Source organism: Berghia stephanieae, chromosome 3, assembly GCF_034508935.2.
Source record: "Berghia stephanieae isolate SIO BIC M18660-M18661 chromosome 3, UCSD_Bste_1.3, whole genome shotgun sequence".
Classification (NCBI taxonomy): Eukaryota; Metazoa; Mollusca; class Gastropoda; order Nudibranchia; family Aeolidiidae; genus Berghia; species Berghia stephanieae.
The window spans coordinates 73,529,131-73,554,115 of NC_088362.1; the positions used below are offsets into that span (position 1 = coordinate 73,529,131).

A 24,985-nucleotide genomic window follows, 5' to 3' on the forward strand; every position below is an offset into this window, starting at 1 on the left:
GCCAAAAAAAGAATAATATCGTGTTTTGTCTGATTAAGGCGATTTAGCAGTGAGCTAGAAACTGGCATCTAGTAGTGCACGTAGCAGAATGAGGAAGTGCTAATTAGGGACTGTTGATAACACACCCTTTATTGACGTATGCAATCACACAGTGGACACAATGAATCGTAAAACTAGGTGAACTGGATGTGGGAAAGCGATGCAATAAATCTCTATATAAGCTGCTAGGTTGATTACCCTCCAGAGAATTGGAGCAAATTCCCATCACGCAGTAGTTGATGATTATATCGTAACCATGCTTTTGTTTTGTTTAATATATATTTAGCCCGTTAGGAAAGTGGGGATAATTAATTCCATTTATATCAGGTATAGCTTTGTTATTGTCTCTTTTCATCTCTTGTTTGTTTTTATTCATTTATTTTTTGTCTTTAATGTTTTATTGTTTTGTTTTGCTTTTCTCATCCTTTTTATTTTGATGTTAAAATGTGTTGTTAAATCAATTTTCATCTTTACTTTCATTATATCTATCTGATTAGTTTGGCCCATATTTCAATTAGTGAATGAGTTTGTTTGCAATGACAACTTAAGGAGTGGGGGAATGCGTAGTATCAAGTTAACTGCCGTACTCTGGAAAAACCTGCATCTAAAAATGTGGCCAGAAAACTCGTCATTCAAATATCGATCGATTTGAATAACCCTCATCGATATTTGAAGGACGAGTTTTCTGGTCAAATTTTTAAATACATGTTTTCCATGGTACTGCAGTTAACTTGTTAACTAAAAGCGTGGAAGTTCAGGACTGAATGTCTTAGGTTGTGAAACGGTCAGCCATGAGTTGGTCTTGACCATTGAATACCCGCTTTTCTCTTTCAGAAAAAAATGAGGTTAATGTCTCCCCAAAGACAAGTTATAGGGACAAATAAACTTAATGATGTCCCGTTCATAATCCCCAGATGCTATAAAAAATATCGGAGTAAATTCCACCTTACATAAAATTTAACCAGCATTGATGAATTCATATTAAATCATATTAAATCGAAAAATGAAAAACATCATGGCATTAACCAGTTAACTGCCGTACTCTTGAAAAACTCGCATTTAAGAGGTAAGGAAACGTCGAGATTAATCAAGACATCAATTATCATGTACCAAAACTTCAGATCATTTGACTTACAACGACATCCCGAATTATATATATATATATATATATATATATATATATATATATATATATATATATATATATATAATATTTCAAGAAACATGAAAAGACTCCCGAATGAAAGACCATTCTACGGACAAATGCCAACTGAGGAAATGAAAGACATTGAAACGTTCGTTTTGGCTTAAATAAGTGAGTGAATTTATTTATTTATATATATATATATATATATATGTGTGTGTGTGTGTGTGTGTGTGTGTGTGTGTGTGTGTATTCCGGATCATTGAGACATATTAAGCTTTAACTCATCACTGTGTTCAAAGGAAAAAATCCGTCAGCAATTCATCTCTTTGCAGTTATGACGCCTGGCCCCATTCTTGTATTACGTCTAAGTTGACCGGATGACGAAAAGGAACTTAAATTTGAAATAAGAGAAGATTGTGACTCAATATCTCCAAGCGATATTAATAACAATTGGGGTTAATTCTTATTATTGATGGTACAGAATAGAAACAATATCCTACATTGTAAATGACCAAAAGTTAGGAATTCTTATAATTTTGATTCCAAATCCAATTTTCAGGGCCCCATTCATCACGAAAAAATACCGTGTTGAGAATATAGGTCACATTTTACTTTTTAGCGTTTTAAGAATTTAGACAGACAAATCTCATAATTCTGGCTATAAATTAGATTTTTTCCAAACAATTTGTCATGATATACCATAACATAACAAGATCGCTAAAGGCTTAATTTAATATCGTATTCTTTAAACGCCTTTGATATGAAAAATACCAATTGATGAATCAATAACATCAACGAATCAATATACACATGTTTTTTAAAAAGCATTATTAGTCAAATTGAAATCTTAAAATACTGTTTTTGAGGCGGGTTATATTTTTGAGAAATTTGGACAAAGAAGTTAAGATTCTGGAATTGCGACTGAACATTCATTCATTCTAACCGCCTTACAAGTTTAGTGATCGGTCCCAGGTCATAACTTCTCGTTCCCAGCCCTCGTTTTTGCAATGCTAATTATTGAGTTCTTGACTCTTTCGAGCCACCCCGTCTCCTTTGTAATGCTAACGAGATGTTTCATTAATAAGACGAAAGCGACAGAAACCGTTTAGAATATTGGATTTTCGTGAGATATTCCTTGCGATGACTGTCGTTATACACTGTGCTCTTTACTCGATTCTCTAACAAATCATGTCTTAGCAACTACAGTGTTTGAAGTAATGACTGGAGAATAAGATTAACGAATCAAGACACGGGCAGCACTTGCACTCTGATCTTGAAACTTAATAAAAATTTATCAAATCGGGATTTCAGATAAAATGGACGATTTCCATAAAGATAAGTGACGAGAAATGAAGATATTTGGAAGGCTCCTATTAAAAGCGAAGATAAATAGCAAAGGGTATGATTTTATTTAGATTTCTGTACTTCACAAATTATAGCAGACAAAATACAAAACCAAAACTGCCGTACTCAGGAAAAACGCATATTTAAACCTTTGGTCAGAACACTCGTCTTTCAAATATCGATCGATTTAAATGACTTTCATCTTGGCAAAACCTCTCAAACTCGAGACTTCGAAATGACTCTCAACTTGGAAAAAACTCTCAAACGCGGGACTTCGGCGAAGTCCCGGGTTTGAGAGTTTTTGCCAAGTTGAGAGTCATTCAAATCGATCGATATTTGAAGGACGAGTTTTCTGGCCAAATATTTAAATATGTGTTTATCCTGAGTACGGCAGAAAAGGCTGAGTTTGTAGATCATACAAATCGCAAGGGAATGATCCGGTATCAGTCATGAGTGCAGTCGCCTTTATATATATATATATATATATATATATATATATATATATATATATATATATATATATATATATATTATACCCTTCTGTTTGCCAGGAAGTTGTTGAGTAGCTGGTTCAGAGTACTTTTCTACTGGATTCATATCTTAGTAATTATCACTATTCGATTAACACAGTGGGAATAGAATTCTCTATGGGCCTTGCGAACTATTACTAAACATGAATAAAAGGGCATTACATGATATCAGTAATTTTGTGCATTTCAAGTTTTGATTATACCAACACTGTTCAATATATTGACAAGAGGGTCTGATTACCCAAACTGGTAGAGAATATGGTTCAATTATGAATCGATTCCGATTCGAATTCGGTAATTATATATTTATTATTCGGTAATAATATAATAGGGTAACTGGGACAAAGTTTATGACTCATTTATGAATTACATAATTATTATTATAACCCAGTCACATCGGTCATTAATCAGGTAACTGGGACAAATTTAGTTATAAAAGGAAAAGCATTTATAATAATTAATTTAGCGTCCTATTCTAAGGCTAGAGATCTATTATTACACTGAATGTTTCTAGATAAAAGAACTTGAAATAGCCTGTATTATTGATAATATCATTATTGATCTAAATATAAAAACTAGAAGGGTATAAGTAATACATACATACATACATACATACATACATACATACATACATACATACATACATACATACATACATACATACATACATACATACATACATACATACATACATACATACATACATACATACATACATACATACATACATACATACATACATACATACATACATACATACATATACATTTCTTTCATCATTACCTCGGATTATATCATCACTCGTAAATTTTGCCATTAATCAATAAAACATCAATTATCCTTGGTTATTTTGGTCCAGCGACTTTCATCCCACATATAAAATTAGATTTTCTTTTCTATTCTAAAAGAAAGAAAAAGCAAAGAAGTCAGATTAATCACAGAGAAATGTTTATGGATGAGAAACCCTTTTACAAACATTGAGATGAACCACAGATTGCATTTGTAAACCTCTCTTGTTTTGAAAAGTTAGATTTCATATTGACTTTAGATCTTTGTGAACACCGATTGGTCAACAAGGATGCCCTTGGAATGCAATTGAGAAAGTCTTGGTCGAACGAGAGGTTTCCCTTTGTAAACATTATTGATTTGTTACAACTATGTATGGGGACGTTCCCTTGGTATGTTTTGTCGAGCTTTATTTCATTTCCTTTTCCCCGTTTTTTTTTTTTTTTTTGGTTTTGTTTTTTTTTTTTTTTTGGTTATTACTCTGGCTATCGGAAAATGTTACATACAGGATTGGAGCGTGGGTTGGTATTAATTTCTGTCATTGTTTTTTTTCCCTTATTCGTCTTGGTTTAAAATGTGATGACTTTATTGGTGATGAAATAGATAAGGATGATGATGATGATGATGATGATGATGATGATGATGATGATGATGATGATGATGATGATGATGATGATGATGGATTGGGGTGGTGGTGATGGTTTGGGTGGTGATGCTAGTTGTCGTAATTGTGGTGGTGATGGTGATGATGGCGATGGTGGTAGTGGTAGTGGTGGTGGTTATGGTTTTGGTGGTTGTTGTGGTGGTGGTGGTGGTGATAGGGGTGGCGGTGGTTGCAATACTTAAGTCGTTGAAGACTCTTTCACTATTTTGAAAAAAAAAGTAGAATATAACTATCACTCGAGGACCCAATAAAAAAAATAACACAGTAAACACAGTTTCAAAATAAGAAAAACAGAGAACAGAATGTTACAATGCCCACAAACTTGTTTCGAAATGTCATATGATATTACGGATCAATCTTAGAGATAGAACAGCATCCTAAACGTGTACAAAACCCCATCGATTTTACCTGTATAGTCTGTCTGAGTGGGTGGGTATTCTCAGCATAGCAACTAATGGGGAAAGTTTAATCGGCGCAAATAAAAGATTAACAAAAGCATACTATTATCCCTTCCACAATGGAATAACTTCCTTTTCCTCTTCTTTATACAAAAATTACTGTTAAGTAAAACTATTTGAATTGAAGATGCTCGTGCTGTCTGTTCGTTCCAGTTTTTTTTTTTTAATTTCCCTGCATAAAAGATTTATGAATTACATAGAAAATGCAGGTGAAAATAGGAAGACAGATAGATAGATAAATAAATAGATAGAAAGATATATATATATATATATATATATATATATATATATATATGTGTGTGTGTGTGTGTGTGTGTGTGTGTGTGTGTGTGATTGAAGGGAGTAAGCTGGAATCACGTAGTGAGTTCGACAGTTTCTTGAAGCGAATTATTTATTTATTTATCTCACCTCGTTTTTTACACATTCTCCAACAACGTTGTTTCGTCCAGAATTTCCTGGAGTCATCAGGGAGGTCGTTTAGAGGATTCTGGGACGAATGTTGCTGCTCCTCCCAGACACCTCTAAATGACCTCCCTGATGACTCCAGGAATTATGGACGAAACAACATTGTTGGAGAATGTGTAAAAAACGAGGTGAGAATAAATCAATCGATGGATAGATAAATAGATAGATATTGATTGATATATTGATAATGGATATATAGATAGATGGATAAATTTATATATACACATATATATATGTATATATATATATATATATATATATATAGTGTGTGTGTGTGTGTGTGTATATATAAATTTATCTATCTATCTATATATCCATTATATATATATATTATATATATATATATATATTATATATATATATATAGACTGACAGATATATATATATATATATATATATATATATATATATATATTGAATCGTGTTGGATACAAATATGGTATGAATAGTGCTCGACATGTAGCACTGGAGCGAATTATTATCTTAATATAATTAGAATTATATATATATATATATATATATATATATATATATATATATATATATTGGATCATCTGTATTTTCAAGCCATTTTTCGAAATCGTGTGCACCCCGACGTGATACTGTTTTGATTGACAGTTGAAAATTGATCACGTGTTAATGCGTCCAGGTCGATGAGCACAAAGCTGCAGGTCTGATAACTGAACGAAATAAAAGGCTTGCTTTAAAATTGTTGTAATGACATTTTGCGTTGGTTTGAGTGTACTGTATTTCCATTACAACAATGAGCCCTTGGAAAAGACTCTTTACTCACAGAACCTTACCGTACTCATGTGTAAAATGAGCACCCGACCTTTAACAGTGTTGTCGCTGTCGAAAAAAAAAGTGCAATATCGCCTAACAGGTGTCATATCTCGTTCTATATATTACGTGTCGCTGTTGGTCATGGACCCTTTGTAAATTGCTTTGGGCACGTTTAGTGGATATTGCGCGATACAAAAGTTCAAGCGAGTTAGTGATATAATTGGTGTTATCAGACCTGCAATTAAGTACTCTTCGGTCAAGTTCGCCTTGACCTGGGGACACGACAAAATCCTCTAGCTAAAATTGCCATGTCAATGACAAAACCAAAGATTATTGATGCTATGCATTTAAGTAAAACATTCACTTATTCTGCACGCTGGATTAATCTGACCAATACACAAAACTATGTGTAAGCGTTAACGTTTATAGTCTGTCAGAGTGACTTTAGTGAACAAGCAATAACAATGAGCTTGGTGACGTCAACTTCATTCATCCTACAAAGACCGCCAAACTGCCAACACGTCTTCAAATAAGTCTCAGGTTTAATATTTCATTTTATTGATATGAGGGTTATCTTAATCCATTGATTTATGATGTTAAAGTATCTGACCAAATGAAGAAAAAAGTTGTTTTGTCGATGTGAGGAAGTAACTCTTTGGGTTTTTTTGTTTTCTTATAACCCTCGCCCTAATTCAATAGAAAATGCTTTTTACTCGGATTTACATAGTCACCGTCTTGGACACAGGCCTAAATGAGACCAACGACTACCAACGGTATAATTCTGGTGATGAGAAAAGTAGGGTATGGAGAAGTGCCAGATGAAAACAGAGAATAAAAAGTCACGGAGACAGTGCCAAACTCAGGATACAATAATTGACATGACACCCTCCACCTGGCTGAGACAGAGGGAACAGCGAGCGGTCGCACTAGCCACTGAACCATCCAGCCACTTAACATTCTCCATCTAGATAGTTCGTTTCAACATAATACTAGGTAGACAAGATAGATCACAATTTATTTATCTATATATTTATGTGTATATGTATATGTATCTATATGTATTTATTTATCTATATGTGTATTATCTATCATATTTTACATATATTTATAGTACTAGGGGAGAACCCGCAGTATTTGCGTAGAAATAAAGGCTATTATGAGCAGGTACTATCTATTGTAATTATCATGTATTGTGGAAATTAACACAGATCGGCGCGAATCACTGTCACCCATCAGACTACTGATCAAGCTGAACATTTTAACATTGCTTCACTTTTGTGACAATATGAGGTACAGTATCGCTCAGCCATCGAGCCACACAATGTGTAACCTTAAACGTTTAATAGCACGAAATTGGCACCACTCATCTCTATATTATTTTAAGGATCAGTTCTCACTAAACCTATCAATCAGACTATAAACGTTTAAGATTACACATAATTTTGTGTGTTATTGTATGTCTTCGTTTAATAAATTTAAGCTTACATGGCAATACTTATCGTTAATTATTTCTTCGAGCTTCGAGCAGCAACATTTTCGTACATTGGTGTTACTGTTGGTATGTTATATTCGGCTGGCAGATGTTGTGGGTATCTTACCAACCGCAATTCATCAAAAGCCAATACTTCAGTAAGCGCTTATCAATCAACTGCAACTTTGTAAACAATAACAAAGACGTCAACTTCATTCTTCCTATAAAAATGAAAAGGTAGAAAATTATTTTAAAGTCGGAATGTATTTCATTTTATATATTATATGATCGTTACCTGGGATTAATACATAATTATTATAAACCGCTTAAAGCATGGAATTTTAACGTGAATAAGCTATACGATATAAATGCGATTTAGAATAAAAAGCGTATACATTTCATTACGGGTTTATTTTCTGTTTAAAAGAAGGATGAATTTAATCACATTTCGTTCTTTTATCAATTCGTAATCGCTTGCTTCAGGGTATTTTGTAACTGAATTTTTTATCATATCCATCCCGTTGATTGGACAAGGCGCATGACACATGGCAGGCGCATGTCTATGACGGCTCAAATTAAATGGAGTTTAGCATGGGGTAAAACAATTAAAATTTGTCATAATATGTTATGCATTTGTTGAAAGTTTTTGGGGTTTTTTTTTTAGTTTTGATTTGATTTTCGTTTTGGTTTTTTGGTTTTAATCGATAACCCTCTGGAAATGAAACTAAGAGTGGAGTGTCAAGTCGATGATGGGAAGAGGATAGGGGGCTATAGATAGATAGATAGATAGATAGATAGATAGATAGATAGATAGATAGATAGATAGATAGATAGATAGATAGATATAGATAGATAGATGATAGATAGATGATGATAGATAGATAGATAGATAGATAGATAGATAGATAGATAGATAGATTGATTGATTGATTGATTAATTGATTGATTATAATTATCTTCCCACTTACAATGGAGCAAGTAATTGCAGATATTATGGTAAGAATTGCGCCAAGCACAAGAATTTGCACGTTATGAAATCACCATAAAGTACATCACCCATTTACCAACTTTCGACTTTCTTCCTTGAAGTCCGATCTTACCGTTTTTACTAACAGAGTATTAACGAATAAAAAATCTGAAAAGGAATGTACAAAACAGTGCCGGACAAAGCAAAGATAGAAAAAGAAAAAAGCCCAATAAAATCAGCTAGTCCCGGTTTTGAATCTCATAGATCTCCGTTTTTCCAGTAAAGGCAGTGATTTGATCCCAGATCGGTTTCTAAAATAATTTTTTTCTGTTACTTTTCTCTTTGTTTTGTCTGGCATTGTTTCCTATAAACCTTTTCGTGTATTTATTAACAACAGTGCCAGCTACCAAAATTTTCAGTATTAAGAAGTCCGAGTAACATTGCTTTTACTACTTTCTTGGTCAAAATAGTTGAACTTTGTGATCTAGCCATAAATAATGTGACACGGATGTTAACAGTCGGTCGAGTATGATTTCGTCATCGAATCCTTGCGTAATTTTTTATTAATACGCATCACTAAAATAGGAAAACATTGTTGTTTTTTAGCCTGATGATTTATAGGCAACATAATTCTTTAGATTATGGTTATGGTGTCAGTGTGATATACAAGAGAATCATGGAATTCATCTTCTACCATGGTAGGGTTTTGTAACCAAAAATATAAAGGTGTTGATAAAGTAATCTGACAAAACACTAAAATCGACAAAAAAAAAGAGAAAGATAAAATCAAGCCGCTTGTATTTTCAATAAGAAAAATCCTTCTCCTCGTTAAGGTTGACAAAATTAATCGTTCAACTATAATCTATAATTTATTACTGTATTAATCATTATAATTCTTTTTTATCTCTGAATTCAGCTCTTAGGAACTATAGAGAAAAAAGGAGATGTTGTCCTTCCCCAGGGCTTCTCCTAATCTAACGGTCGTCTCCGATGAAACACGGAAATACACTAGTAAAGAGAATTTCCCAGCGGATATATCATCCAAACGTGAACTTGAGATCACCTATGCTGTACTGAGATAAAACACATTTTTCATTTTGGCCAGAACATTTTCACTTCAAAAATTGGTCGATAAAGATAACAGCTTGTCAAAACTGACAATTGGTCTCTTTTTTTAAAGATTCCGGTTTGTTTGTTTTTTTATTTTTGTTGGCATTTTTGATAAGTTTAGCGGTCAAATTTACGATCAATATTTGAAGTTGACGGGTTTCTATCCAAAATGAAAAAAAAATGCAATCTGTCAGAGAACAGCGGGACCCTGAACTTCATTATAATGCCATCATCATCGAGTCTGGGTAAACCACGATTATAGGATCAATGCTATATTATACGAGGTACAGTTTTTATCAATGATTTTATCCATGGTCCTATTGTTTTTATCACTCAAAATGAAATCAACGTCCCAAAGCTTAGGACCCAAAACAAATAGGAATTTAACCTCCATTTTTGCTCAATTAAATGAGCTAGTTCTATTTTTAATAGCTTTTTGTCCACTGTAAAGTGGAGTCGGATAAAGAATATCCTAATCCACGGGGACCCGGGTTTTATTCTAAATAGTTCAGTATTATTGTATAACTTTAATTGGCAAGGACGTCCCGCGCTAAAGAGAAAAATACTCAATTAATACATACACTATAAATCTAATGATCGACAGTCTCAAAAGAGAAAAAAAAACTTATAAATCTAGAATCATTACGTGCAAAATAATTTTGTTTGAAATAAATATGCAATCATTGTTTTATCTCAGCAGCAACAACAGTGATAAATATAATAATATACATTTGTACACCGTTTGTCATACAAAAACTTCTCAAAGTGCTCAATAAGTAGAGAGTTGGGTTTTTGTAAACAATAACGAATCTGTTTCAAATTACATTAAAAGAATTTGAATTCTTTCATCTACCAACACATTTATAGAAATAATTTGATACGAAATCAAAGGAGTGGTATCTCGTTATGGCCTTTAGGCGACGTGTTGACAGATACGACACAAATTTATTTATTTCATCTCTCACACTTAAACTTCCCCAGACTGATAGTATCAATTACCTTTAAGTTAGTAAAATAAACGATGCAAATGAAAACAAATATTTGTATATATCTCTCCAGACATCAGTGTACTTATTTACGAGTCTGGTCGTCCAGATTGTAATTTTCTCTTTGTTGCAAAGGAATTACAAAATATTTTCTTTTTCAAACAATCCTAAAAGAACAAAACTCAAAATAATATTTGTTTGATTACCATGATGAAAGTTGTCAATGATGTAGTTATCAGTGGGGACCAGAGGCTGTGTCTATAAAAGCGTGCATTTAAACGATCAAAGAAACAGAGATGGAGATACATTGCTGTTTTGTATTCTAGTGGTATGACACTCACGTTCTCTCATCGCGCTCATGTTTAAATGAATACCTGGACTTCAGCAGCGTTGTCTCTGTCAAGAAAAAATGTACAATCGCCTTACAGGCGTCATGCCTCATCCTACATGTTGAGAGTTGCTGTAAGCTTAGGGACCCCTTTTAAACCGCTTTGAGCACGTTTAGTAAATATTCACTATATAAATGCTCCAATATTTTTTATTTTTTTTTGGGGGGGGGGGGGATTTTGGGGTTATATTTAGGAAAAACGTGACCGACACCGCTATTCGGTATTATGTCGATGTGCATGTGAACTAGATTCCAAAAACTAAATTTGATGATAAAAAGATGAGGAGTTATGAAATAGTGTTCGCAAGTTGAGGAAAATATTCACTTTAAATATTTAGGTTTCCCTATCAAAACTACATATTCAATTTTTGCATCTAAATCGCCAAGACAAAACGCCCTTCTGAGGAACTGGGTTACATAGTTTGTGATGAATTGGAAAGAGTTGAGCGTCAAGGTCAGGCTTTATCTGTTGTTGCATCAGACAAATCGACCGGAAGAGGATGCTTCTTACAGCCGCATTCTTACAAAACATTTTCTTTTAATTTTGCTAGAAAATGTGTACTTCAACTATGTGACTCACTGTTTCAATTACGCCGGTATGAAACAAATGAAAATATGAGATTAAAGTTAAATTGTTATGAAATGTACATTTTGGCCAAACGTCCTAAAACGGTATTATGTAGGAATAAAGCGAATGCTTATAATTAAAATCACAGCTTGTCGCGCCAACACCAGACCTACTCCACAGCATCTGGGGAGCAGACTTTTAGATCATGGTCAGTGCAGTTGGGCCCGTCCTGGCATTCTCTAAGGATGTTCTCCGCCAAATGTCCTGGGCATCCATATGTACACAAGCTGGTCAGCCAGTCCCCTATTTTTCATGCTTCCAGCTGTATTTCCAAGTTTTGCCCGTGCTTTGTTCAGTGTTACCCCATCAGTCCTGGGGAGCTCAGTTCCGCAGTGGAGTTCATCATTATTAATATGATGAGACTTAAAATAAGTTTTAATGTTTAATTAAAGAGAATGAACACAATTCCGTAACGTGACAAAAACTAAAATTGCACTTTTCTAGTCTATCTAACTTTTTACCACTTTTTGGCTTCAGGGACACCCCTACATAATACCTGTTTGAGGCAACAATTAAAATTTTTGACACTTTAAAATGAGACATTCACTGACATCAAAAATTGGTTTAATTTAAGTCAAATCTTATGATTAAGACATTATATTCAATCTTCATCGACTAGTTAACCTCGTCATAATACCATTGTGAGATCGAACTTGAGACTTCCTTAAAGTATTTAGTCAGATACTATAGCATAGATTTACCAATTACAAAGACAAAGATTATATCAATCAAAGTCAAGTTGTTAGAATATGACGTCAATTGCGAACAGTATAGTATCTTGACTTGAGATGAATTCAAACAATTTTTTGCGTTGTTTGTACCGAATAGAAGACAAAATTTACAAAACTCTGGTCCCACGTATTGTTCTTTTGTAAAGAACTTTGTATACACCACACCACACTATTTGACCCGGGGGTAAATGACTAATAGGCAGTAGCTTTTAATGATCTCACACTCGAATATTATGATGATCGATCCAGGCAACGAACTCGTTACCGCTTCTGTGTACAAAAGCGAACCCGCCCGACAGCCTCGTCACAATACAAGGTACAACCAGATGCTCTGTGGTTTCGGGTTCTTCGCCGCATCGTGTACACGAGGAAAGGTTCTCTTTAATGTAGGATGGACGCGCTTAGACAGGTTCTAGAACTTAGTCTGTTTGTAGCCACCCAGTGACTCTACTTGCTGATTTCAGATGCCTGGCAACTTCTCTCCCAGTTTTTGAGAAGACTACCGTCGACCGAATTTTTCCAAGTCAATCTTGTGTGTGCAACCTCGTCCTGAGTCAGGGAAGCTAAGCACAAGTGCTGACGGGACTTATTTCAGCTCAAAACAGATGGCCTCTACTGTACGAAATAGAATTTCAGATTCATCTTCATTCATAAGACGGGGAAATAAAATACTATTTCAATACAATAAAAAGTGTTAAAGCCACAACACAACTGACATCACATTTATTGGATAGGAGAAGTATGAAGATGGACCTATACTATCTGAGTTTGGTACCATTTACTTTAATTGTAATCTCAATGTTGCTACGATACTCAAATCGACGGAGGTGAAAATAAGTAATGATTTTGAGTGATGAAGGATATTGTAAAATTATTGACAGGCAGTTTTGAGGAATGAAATTCTAGTTATGTTTGCCGGTTGTATGTGAATAATATAGTACTCGTTCGGAGTACTAAGACGGACATTCAGTACGTTTAAAACGTGAATGTAATGTTCTGTATGATTCGTACATTGTACAGCATTAGAGTAGCATTCATAATGTGTCCTACAATTAACAGAGGGCCATTTTACAGAAAGAAGAGATAAATCGAAGCTTAAATGGCAGTATAGTGGGACCCTGAATAGAATATCCATGGCTCTCCATGGTTACTTGGACCGTTTATAAGTGGGTGGTATTCAATGAACCTGCAATAACCAAAGATATGGATATCTTGTGGTTTCTATCTGAAGCTTGACTATAAATTTTAACTTCTGAGTGATTCCACTATATCCACTGCTTCTATATCAGGTTTAATAAGGCTGTTAAGAATTGGTTAGATTTAGGAAAAATTTGGGGGAAGATGCTTGTATCTGTCTTTTATGTATGGCATGACTGGTTTCATTCTTATGAATAACATAATGGTGAACACTTCTGGTTTCAATTCCATAGATGAAGTACATATGTCAGTGCTTTTGTGTGAAAGGTGGGGGGGGGGTAATAATCGACGCATTTGAATGCTAAAAAGACTTATCTAGATAGATACCAGTGCTGGTTACTAAAGGAACCAATATATTGGCCTCACCATTCATTCATAATCTATAAGTCCTCCTCTCTTTACCACTACGCTGCCATATACTGTATTTTGTAGTCATGTTTTGCTTATTATTTCAGTTACCATACCAATGTAAGAGGTTACTTTGTGATTCACGGTTAACTGATTGTGTTTATTTAATTTTATTTGAAAAAAAAGGAGGGGGGGGGGGTTCTTGCACATTGATACAGACAATTGTCTTTCAATAAAAAAATATTCAAAGTTCAAAGTTTAATGCATTATTCTGCGTTACCAAAACAACAATAACTTTTATTTCAATCAATTAAGATAACATTCGATAGTCCTCAAGGCTCTGACACAAGCCCTTTTCAACTGAGGGTCGCCTTAGTATATTGATTAATGATTTTTTTTTTTCTGTGGTACGTTTACAAATGTTTTGTGGACAGTATATCATAATAAGTCAATATCTATTTTTAGTAAAACATGATGCGTGTTGGATACAAAAGTGGGCACGGCCTATATATAAGCTCATCATGTTTGTGAGTTAGAATTGATCATATTTTGTCTTCTGTACGAACGAATGGCAAGACATAGAGTTTATAGTGTTAACATTTTCCCCTAAGCTAAATATATTCTTATTTTTAAAATCTTCTTAATTAATCATTCTTATAAAATCTCCACGTGTCCCAGCCATACATGCTCCTATTTACGTATAATGAATATCAAATGTACAACACTGCATGATAGATTAATTAAAGTCATATTCTATACCCAATTAAATTTACAAATATAACTAAAGTTCACACACGAGGCGTCTGTTTCGTTTTAATGAGATAATGCAATACATTCAAACGACACCGCTTTACTTTGACAAAACGCATTTTAAAATTTTGTACAGAAAAAAATAAAAAGTCGATGGATTGAAAAAACCTCAACTTGTCAAATATTTTGCACCCCAAGAATTTGAAGTTAGGTTTAAGAAAAAGAATTTTGGCATTGTTATCAAATGATATTTTAAGTAAAAGTTATCAGTCCAAATGTAAAAAAGGGTTGTAACAGCGTACGCAGACAGCGTCGGAAAACAACAACAACAACAACGCGACACCATACAAAATTATTTCATTAAATTATTGATGAAGATGGGAGACCGGAAGTTGGGAGGAATGGCATCTTGATGGAAGATCAATATAACAGAAAGCTAGGGGGAATCATCTGTTTTTGTATGTAAGCCTGTTATCTCTGGAATAAACGTCTCATTAGATCAATGATAACATTGTTATTTAAAATCATATTCTCTTTCCTCTTCTTGTATGCATTTCGAGTCACAATTAATTGCCATCCTTCTGACAATAATTCCCCTAAGCAATGACAGTGTCATAATGCGGATGCAAACAGCTTTTAGAAAAATCTGGGTTTTTTTCTATTTTAGATCACTCTTTATAGGCGCTGTTGGATTTTATTCTAACTGGCAGCGTGGCACAGCGATTTGATGTTTGCGTCTTAACCATTACGCCATGGTCTTAACCAAAAGGCACAAAGTTTGATTCCCCTCACCGCGATGTGTGACCTTAGGCAAGTTGCCTTTCCCAATTCACTTTGCGGCACTGTACTGTGGCTATGCTTGAATTAACAGTTATCCTCCCGTAAAAATGTTAACATTATTTTTGCTAGAAACAAAGTACTTCAATATCCAATACATTTTCAAAACTCTGGTTAAATGGAAGAAAGGTGTTTTGTCAATGTAAGTGTTGCTCTAAATAGCAAATCAGGTCCTGGAAAACTCAAACAAATCCTCCATTATGATCATTGAACCCTTTATACTTGTGTGCCCGCAGGGAAAATGGGAGTTAATGGAGCAAAAAACAAAAGTTAATATCACAGCAATAACAATATAAACGTCGACAATGATGACATAGAAACACACTCAGCATTAATATGTTCTTTTGAAACACAAATAAAAGCCTTGGGGAATGAATAGTATATCTAATCATCCCATTGCTTGGGTCAGTTTGGGCTTTAAGAAGTCTTCAACAACATCAAAGCCAAGGATACAATCCCAATAGTTTCATAAAACCATCCATAATAAAAGTCAACATCTTAGAAACACAATAATAATAATAATAATAATAATAATAATAATAATAATAATAATAATAATAATAATAATAATAATAATAATAATAATAATAATAATAAAGTTTTCTTCTAAAGCACTAAATGCCGAAGCCTCAAAGCGCTTTACAATATACTTATAAACCATAAACATACTCATACCGAGCCAAACAGACACACACAACATTCGTACACACTAACTATGCACGTTTTACAAAATGAAATTGACATTCAACAAAATGGAATCAAAAAATAAAACAAATAATTTACTTATCAAGAAGAAATTTAAATGCCTACGATAAAAATTTCTGGAAAAGATGAGTTTTCAGATTTTTCTTTAAATTTTCTACGCTGTCCGTGAGCCTTACTGACAAAGGAGAAGCTAGTTCCAATAATTGGTAGCTCCTGCTTTTTAGAAAGCTCTATCGCCGAAATTAGTAAAGACAGAGAAGACTTCAACCAAAATAAAACGTGATCTTTGTCGTGATTTCAAATCAGACTCAACGACCAACCTTTACAATTCTACCAAAAAATAGCTGGGTTTTTTTATTGTCGCAAATTAAAAGAACGATACATCAACATGACGGAGGGGCATCAAATGTACACAACATTAAACTTTAAGGAAACAACTTTTTTTTTCTTCAAGTACCAAGTCTGTGTCAGACATCGGTGATCATGGCACGCTATTCATCTCTCTGATCAGATAACATCAGAAAACTAATATTACTCTTCTCTTTCTTTGTCACTCAGCTGTTCAAACTATTCAAATGTGATTTTCTTGGTCTACCTTTACTCTTTTTACCTTCTATCTTTCCTGTGAGAGCAAGATGTTCAATGCATTTATGTCGATTTAGGTGCCCTAAAATTGCATTTGTCTTTTTCTTATTGTACGAATTAGTAACCTTTTATTTTCAGCTTGCTCTAATACTTCTTCATTAGTTTTCTTCTCTGTCATTGAAATTATTAAAATCCTTCTAAGAAACCACATTTCTGCTGCCTCCAGGAAACAACAACAACAACAAAAACAGATGCAATGAGCGACATAATACAACTGTTCTTAATATGCTACTCCAGCGATAACAATATCGGGATGAGGTCTTTGCATGATTCAGACAACAGACAGAATATTGATCTACAAATTCTACATGGAGATGTAGCTGCCACTATAAAGGTGTTATGAGGCACACGTCTTTACAATTCAACACATTAACATTAGGCGTTTCATTTGAATAATAGGGTCCGGACTTCCATTGGCGGAATGGTTTCATTAACATCGCTGGTATCACCAATGCCATGAGGCGTCTGCCAAAAATCACTTTGATACTATTTGCCCGGTGTCCAAGTAACTATTCATTATGTATAAATCTATGATACCATCAATAGACAAAACACTCTATAATAAAATATCAATAATTGGTCGAAAAACGTTTACTTTGTATATCAATATCAGGATTTCCCCTAACCGGCAAAAATGTGACTAATTAACAGACGGATTAGAAGTCTTAGGTTTGGGACGTTTCCGCATTTTTGACTCATCTTAATTCATCAATTTTTATATAAATATTTTTGGCCAAAATAAATGAGGTGTTTTGTCAATTGGTGGCAGTACAGAGGCCAATGCTGCATATTTTAAGCTAATCTGTTTTCGCCGATCGATGCAAGAATTCCCTATGAGGTTTTGGTGTGAGTGTGTCATCAGTATGTGATAAGTAGTGAAACCAGCTTACGCCATTATGCTATGCGTTTATGTAAAATGCTCATAACATCCGCCAGCCGGATATAAAGTACCAACACACACACAACCTTGAACGTTTATAGTCTGACGAATACGTTATATCCGGGTGGCCGATGTTATGAGCATTTTATAATTAAATGAGAACTTATCACTAACGGGCTGTCTAATAATAATCACAAAGAACTGAGTGACGTCAATTTCGTTCTTTCTGTTATGAAAAAAAAAACATGTTGAAAATGAAAACAAAAGAAACATAAAACATTAGACAGAGAAAAAAATGGATTTATATAATGTTTTGGCTTTTATCCATGAATGAAGTACACACTTTTCACGTAGACTGACAAATAAAAATTAATTAATTGGTAAAACAACAAGGAGACAAATATGACTTACTTGAAACATCATAAATTACATAATCTTTATGCAATATTTTCTGTTCAATTTGCTTTCGTTTCAATGTAAAGTAGATTGTATTTTCGAAAGAACAATTTTCGTTCGTTTTTTGTCTTATGTAAAATCATATAATATGTCTTGTTTATTTCTATTTCTTCTAGATTCACAAATATTATGTCGATTTGGCTCTAAACTCTAAGTTGAAATTTCCATTTCTTTGTGTCAGGGAAAGGGGAAGGGATTTCGGGAGAATGTGAAATTAAACTGTTAACTGGAAAAACGCTTTTTTTTTAATTTGGCCAGAAAACTTGTTCTTCAAATATCGATCGATTTAAGTGGCCCTCATCTTGGCAAAAACTCTCAAACCTGAAATCTCGTGAGTTCTCAGGGTTGAGTGTGTTTGCCAAGATGAGGGTCTTTTAAACCGATCGATATTTGAAGGACGAATTTTCTGGCCAATTTCTTTGAATACGTGTCTTTCCAGAGTACGTCAATTAACTGGTTAAGAGTTGTCAAATTGTTATTTTTGTGTGGTTGGTTACAAAATTACGGAGTAATAAGTTATATTTAAAGACGTTCAAAACAACTATACAATGACATTTTCATCAGCTTTCCTTATTTCGTATTGGCGCTTTTATTAATTTCTAATAATAACACAAATGTCGATGTATAAAGTAGGTCAAAATTTGCAATGGACAATGAATTGCAAGGCGAGATAAATAGTAAACTTCTGATTTATAGCAATTGTTTTGCAGTTTGCTCTATTTTGTTTTGATCTTTTTTGTTTTGTTTTGTTTAGTTTTTTCTTTTTTTTTTTCCTTTGTTTTGTTTTTTGTTTTTTGTTGTTTTTTTTTGTTGTTGTTTTTTGTTTTGTTTTTTTTTTGTTGTTTTTTTTTTGTGTTTTTTTTTGTTTTGTTTTTTTTTGTTTGGGAGGGGTGTTTTTTTATCCAGTATGAAAGCAAACATATTATTATTTCTTTTGTTCCAAATAATAAATTGTATTGTCAAACTAAGTTTACCCTGTATTTTTTGTACATGTCCATTAAAAGAACTAATTTTGCCAGCCTAATACGAGAGCAACATTGCTCATCACTCTTTGTTTTCGAATATCGACTCTGTTAGGCTTCACTTTTTATAACGATAATGTTTTATTGCAGCTTTTTAGAATGTATAAAATTACGCTATGCGTTATAAATTCTAGATGGTTCGAAAACTATTCCTACAGTAATGTTTAAACAAAGCAAAAAGCATCCACGAGTAAAATCTATATATTGTTTTTTTTTAAATTTGTTTTCCAGTGAAATTATAACAAGAAAACTTTAATGGTGCCATTTTATAGTATTATTTCAAAATTGATAGTCAGCCGCTGCTTTCACTTTATAATTGTAATTCAATATGGTTTGCTTCCGGAGAAAAACAGCGTTGGTCGAGCCAGAAATAACAGCTCTCCCTGCTCTAACAAAATACGTTATTACATTTTCATTTTTGTCTGAATACATTTAGACTACATCAAATATCATTCGATTAAAATTACTTCATCTTGTCAAAAAGTCCTCTCCGGAGTCTCAAATCTAAGATGTTTTGATAAGTTGAAGGCCATCTTAGCCAATGAATATTTGTAGAGTAAACGTTTTGAGGCCAATATGAAATCAATGTTCTGTCGGAGTGCGGGGGAAGAATGTTAATGCTTTAATTTAACGCATGCTTATTAAATTCTTATTCATCTCCACAGGATAAAAGATAATAGAGAACCAAGAATAATCAGAATAATCCTCTCTACATTTCCTAATCCACTCATTCATTCAATTTGCCACAGTTATTAATCTATTTATCTGGCCCTCCCGAGGCCAGGTTTTCTCGGTAAAACAACCTCTCCGTTCGAAAATTACAATTCTCCTTAATCGTCCATAGCGGCTTTCTCTCTCCAGACAACAGCTCTCTAGACACCCTCTCGATGAGCAAAATCTGTCACATTCCATACAGAAATAACATAGCCTGGTGTCAACATTAGCTACCCAAGCACGAGTGCTATTCTCTCCGGTCGCCCGTTTTAATAAGCTGTTGGGTTCCCAAGCTGAAAACAGTCTCAAAGATTCCTGTCTTGAGGAGGGGATAAGAAGCACCAAACTGAATTAACTACTCTGACTTGTTATGATTGAATTGATTCTTTGTCTGATCGATTCGTTGTTAATTGATTAAAGAAATGATAAGTTTAAGAATGCCAGTCTTGGCGTGTTGTTTAGATGGAATAGTGCCGTGAATAGATTGCGGTTATATAATATATATTCAAAAAAGAGTACTGTGGGATGGGTGTATTTAAATTAACTGTTTAGACGTCTATAGTTAACGCGACTTTGGTGAATTGATTGAGTTGTATGACAAAGCCACAAATATTTTTCAAACCCGACCTCCGATGACGAATGCATGTCTTCATTGAAATTAATGCGATAAGCACTTTTCAACAATATGTGAAATATTTGAAAAGAATTGGTTCTATAAGAGTTTCTGAACCCAAACTGTCTAAAGTACTCTGAAGTTATAGATGAAATCCGTTATTGATAGGAGTAGCTCATTTGAACGTTATTCCTCTCGAAAAATGGGTTAACACGAAAAATTAGACGGCCGGACTGAGACCATCGCTACTGGTAATCACCGGCCTTAGGAGGGAAATTACGCTTTTTACGGTGCGACCAAATCAAGAAGGAATTTTTCCAATGCTTCGGTTGGACAAAGGATATACCGTATTTCCTATCATGCTTAATGCGCTTCTCAGTCATAATGGATCAAATTTCAATTTCATACAAGATAATCGCGTATTAAACCGTCCTTTCTGAACAAGCGGTTTTACAATATTTGTCACTGCCTGTAGCTACTAATAAATTCCCACCAGAATCAAACGAGGCATAAATTGCGTTACCTAAAGGTAACAGAGTCGGAGTCAGTTTTGCAATTATTGTTATCCACCTAGTCACTGATTAATAAGCTTGTCTTTGATCCTTTACAAAACTAATCGATAATTGATTCGTATAGTTTGAGAACGATAATTCGTGCAATTGTTGAAGTTATGAATATTTGTATTCCGTTTAAGTTGAATTGTTAACTAAATTGGAGATGCTCAGAATAAGCGAAAATATGCTTAATCCAAATTTGCCTATGTTTACGAAAATTTTGGAAAATCTGAATTTTCGCCTCTATAATCTTTAGAGCTAGAAGAATATCTTAAATGCTATTAAATTTGTTGAAAAGAAAAGTTTATTAATAGAGCGGATGTATAAAGAACTTTCGCGCATTATTGAATTTAGTTAGGGTCAGTGTTGTCAGGTGCCCTTTGTATAAAAGGAAGAATTTTGAAAACCTGTGCGGAACAATTATGCTATATTTATACTTATATTTTTAATATGTCTTTTTCATGCTCCATCCCTAGTATTTGGAAAACTTCAGAAATAAATAATTCCTGTCCCCCAAAAAGACAAAGTAAAATCAATGAATGATCTGAGACCTGTCGCTCTCACATCAATTGTCATGAAATGTTTTGAAAAACTTATTTTGTTACGAATTAATAACCATGTTAGACCTCTTTTGGACCCTTATCAATTTTCCTACCAAAGTAAACGTAGTGTAGAAGATGCCATCCTAGTTTTTACAAATAATATCTTCAAACATTTAGACAGCCCAAAAGCTATTGCAGAATTCTTTTTGTTGATTTTTCATCCGCATTTAATACAATTCAGCCCCACCTCCTTGCTCATAAACTTTCTACTTTTAAAATTAATCCTTATATTATCTCCGGGGTGCTAGACTTCCTTACAAATAGAACACAATATATACAAATAAAAGGAAATGTCTCCAATAACATAACTATAAATACTGGTGCTCCGCAGGGCTGTGCTATTCTCTCCCATGGTCTTTATACTTTATACAAACGACTGTAAAAGCGCAGATTTAAACATACCCCTTTTAAAATTTGCTGACGATACAACTCTACAAGGACTAATTACTAATAATAACGAAATTATAAGAAAGAAAGAAAGAAATTTGTTTCCTGGTGCGAAAATAACCACCTTGAATTGAATGTTAGTAAGACCAAAGAATTAATTATAGACTTTAGAAAAGATAAGAACACAAAAGACCCTATTACTATTAAAAATGAAAAAGTAGAGCAGGTAGTAGAATACAAATATCTAGGAGTCACCATGGACAACAAATTACGGTGGGACGTACATTCCAGTTATATCAATAGTAAAATTAATCAAAGAATGTACTTTTTATGGAAATTGTCCCAACTTAACATGACAAAACACTTTGTACGCTATTTTATAGATCTGTAATAGAAAGTGTTTTGGTTTTTTGTATTACTGCCTGGGGGGGGGGGATCTCTTAGCTCAGCAAAAGCTAACTTTGACAGGATTATTAAAAGAGCTAATAAATTTACTACAGGATCCACGTCTTTTAAGGATTTATATTCAGAATACTGCATAAGAAAAATTAGTAATATTTTAGATAATCCAACTCACCCTTTAAATCTTCAGATCACCAAGTCGAACAGAAGTGACCGATTGTTGTCTATACGAACAAAAAGTGAAAGACACCTCCGATCCTTTTTACCTTACAGTTGCAGAATTTTTAATAAGGAAAATAATTTATAAATTTTGGTCTACGTCTGTTTTAACTTTGAAACCTTTTCTTTAAAATTACTCCATACCCACAATTTTTAAACAACAATTTAGTAAATCGCTTACTACAACTTTTCTATTGACCTTTTTATTCTACATTACGTGCCATGTAATTTATACTATGTAATTTTTCTCAGTCAATTTACAATAGTATTCTACTGTAACTAATTCTTACTTTTTACTGATCTTTTTTTTTCTTATATGTTGACATCAATATAGCTTTTCTAGATATTTATATCTTTACACTTTTATAATCTGTATGTCCCTTAATTTACACTATTTAATTATTCTTACAGCCTACAATATTATTACACTATATATACCTATTACCAATTTTACTTTACCACATTATATTTACGTATATTATGTTTATGTATGTATCATTGTCGGGATTTTATATGTCTGTACAAAAATTTCCGTTTGGATGAATAAAGTACATTATTATTATTATTATTATTATTATTATTATTATTATTATTATTATTATTATTATTATTATTATTATTATTATTATTATTATTATTAAAAATCCCGCCAACTTTATCCAAGAAATCCGCCAAAATCCATCAACTTTATTCTACTTCACCTGCGACATTTGCCCCAAATCCGCCAAAAAATCCGTCATATGATTTAAAACACTATGTTACTAAACTCTACTCATCTATTTACAACTGTTTCCTTTTTAAAGTCATGAAGATTCGGAGTTTCGATTTTGTTTGAACGGGAGTTAATCGGTTAATCTGAATTAGGTTGTGTAATATAAATCTAGGCCAACATTACACTCACAATAGGTGCCCTTAAAATCACTTTAGGGGGGGGGGGGAGAAAGAGAATAAATATTTAGACTTGATTGCTATACTTTTACAAATCATCAAAAATCCGCCATCCGCCACGCGATGATAAAAATCTGTAAATTTGGTGAAAAAAAAACCGCGTGTGTCTAGTAAATTAGAAAATTTATTGACTAATTTGTTGTACAAATTTATGGGGTTGGTCATGCCATGATTCAACGTTTGAACGATTTCGGAAGGGGTGGGGGAGTGGGAGGGCAAAGGAATTGATGTTGGGGCAATCTTCCTGTCTCCAATACATTCTCTAGGCTTGACTTGGCACGACTTACGCATTTTGATTCGTGAGGGAACATGGAGCTGTAATAATATAGAACTCCTTGATGGCATTCTACAAATTAATCTTCTTCATTTTGCCCTTTTCCTTGAGATTCTTGAGGCCTTCGCCTTGCATCGCCCAGCTTTGCTTTTCGCTTGATGACTCTAGTCCATGCCAAAAGTGATATTTAAAAACAGATCGTCACATAAGGACAATGACTCCACAATTGAAAATGTTACACCTAATGTTTGGTTTAATAGCAATGCGATGCAATAAATTGCTTCTTTAAATTTATATATTTTCGCACTTTTAATTCCAGTATTTCTATATTTATTTTTAGGGATGGCATTTTTAAACTTTTATTTCTGCTTTGTCTGGGAATATAATATTGTCCATACATTTGTTGATATTTAATATCCACCATTAGAGGCTTCTCATTTTTCACTTTTATGTTGCAAAAACAGGCATGCAGCATGGACGTCTGATAAAACCTTTGATTTATAGTTAATGCTCTGACAATGAAAAAAAACGATGAGTGGAATTCCAATATGTTTTTATTAGAGTAATGTGTAAATAACCAAATATATGCTCTACTGACTTGTCCAAAATGGTTTTCTTTCTGTAAAATGTATAATTTTGATTAAAACATGTAATCTACAACACTATCCATATAACCTAACATTGGTCTGCAACTCGAAAATGTCACATCATATCAGTAAATATTGGCTTTATCTTAACGCAATCATGTTTGAAATTATGGTCTTTTGTTTTATTTAAATCAAACATGAAGTCTTTTTACTTTTAAAAATATTTCGATTGTTGAATAATGCTGTAGAATGATAATGGATCGAAGCTTTTGGCAAATTTCAGACTTTTGTCTCGTAGCTGTGTCATATTAACAAATGCTATAAAATCAGAATAAATCAACAAAGGTC

General features: G+C 33.4%; 1 protein-coding gene across 1 annotated transcript in view; it reads right to left on the bottom strand.

Moving 5' to 3' along the window:
• The window catches only part of LOC144968406 (uncharacterized), a 170,456-nt gene that overhangs the window by 113,765 nt on the left and 31,706 nt on the right, over positions 1-24,985 (bottom strand). The window lies entirely within an intron of this gene.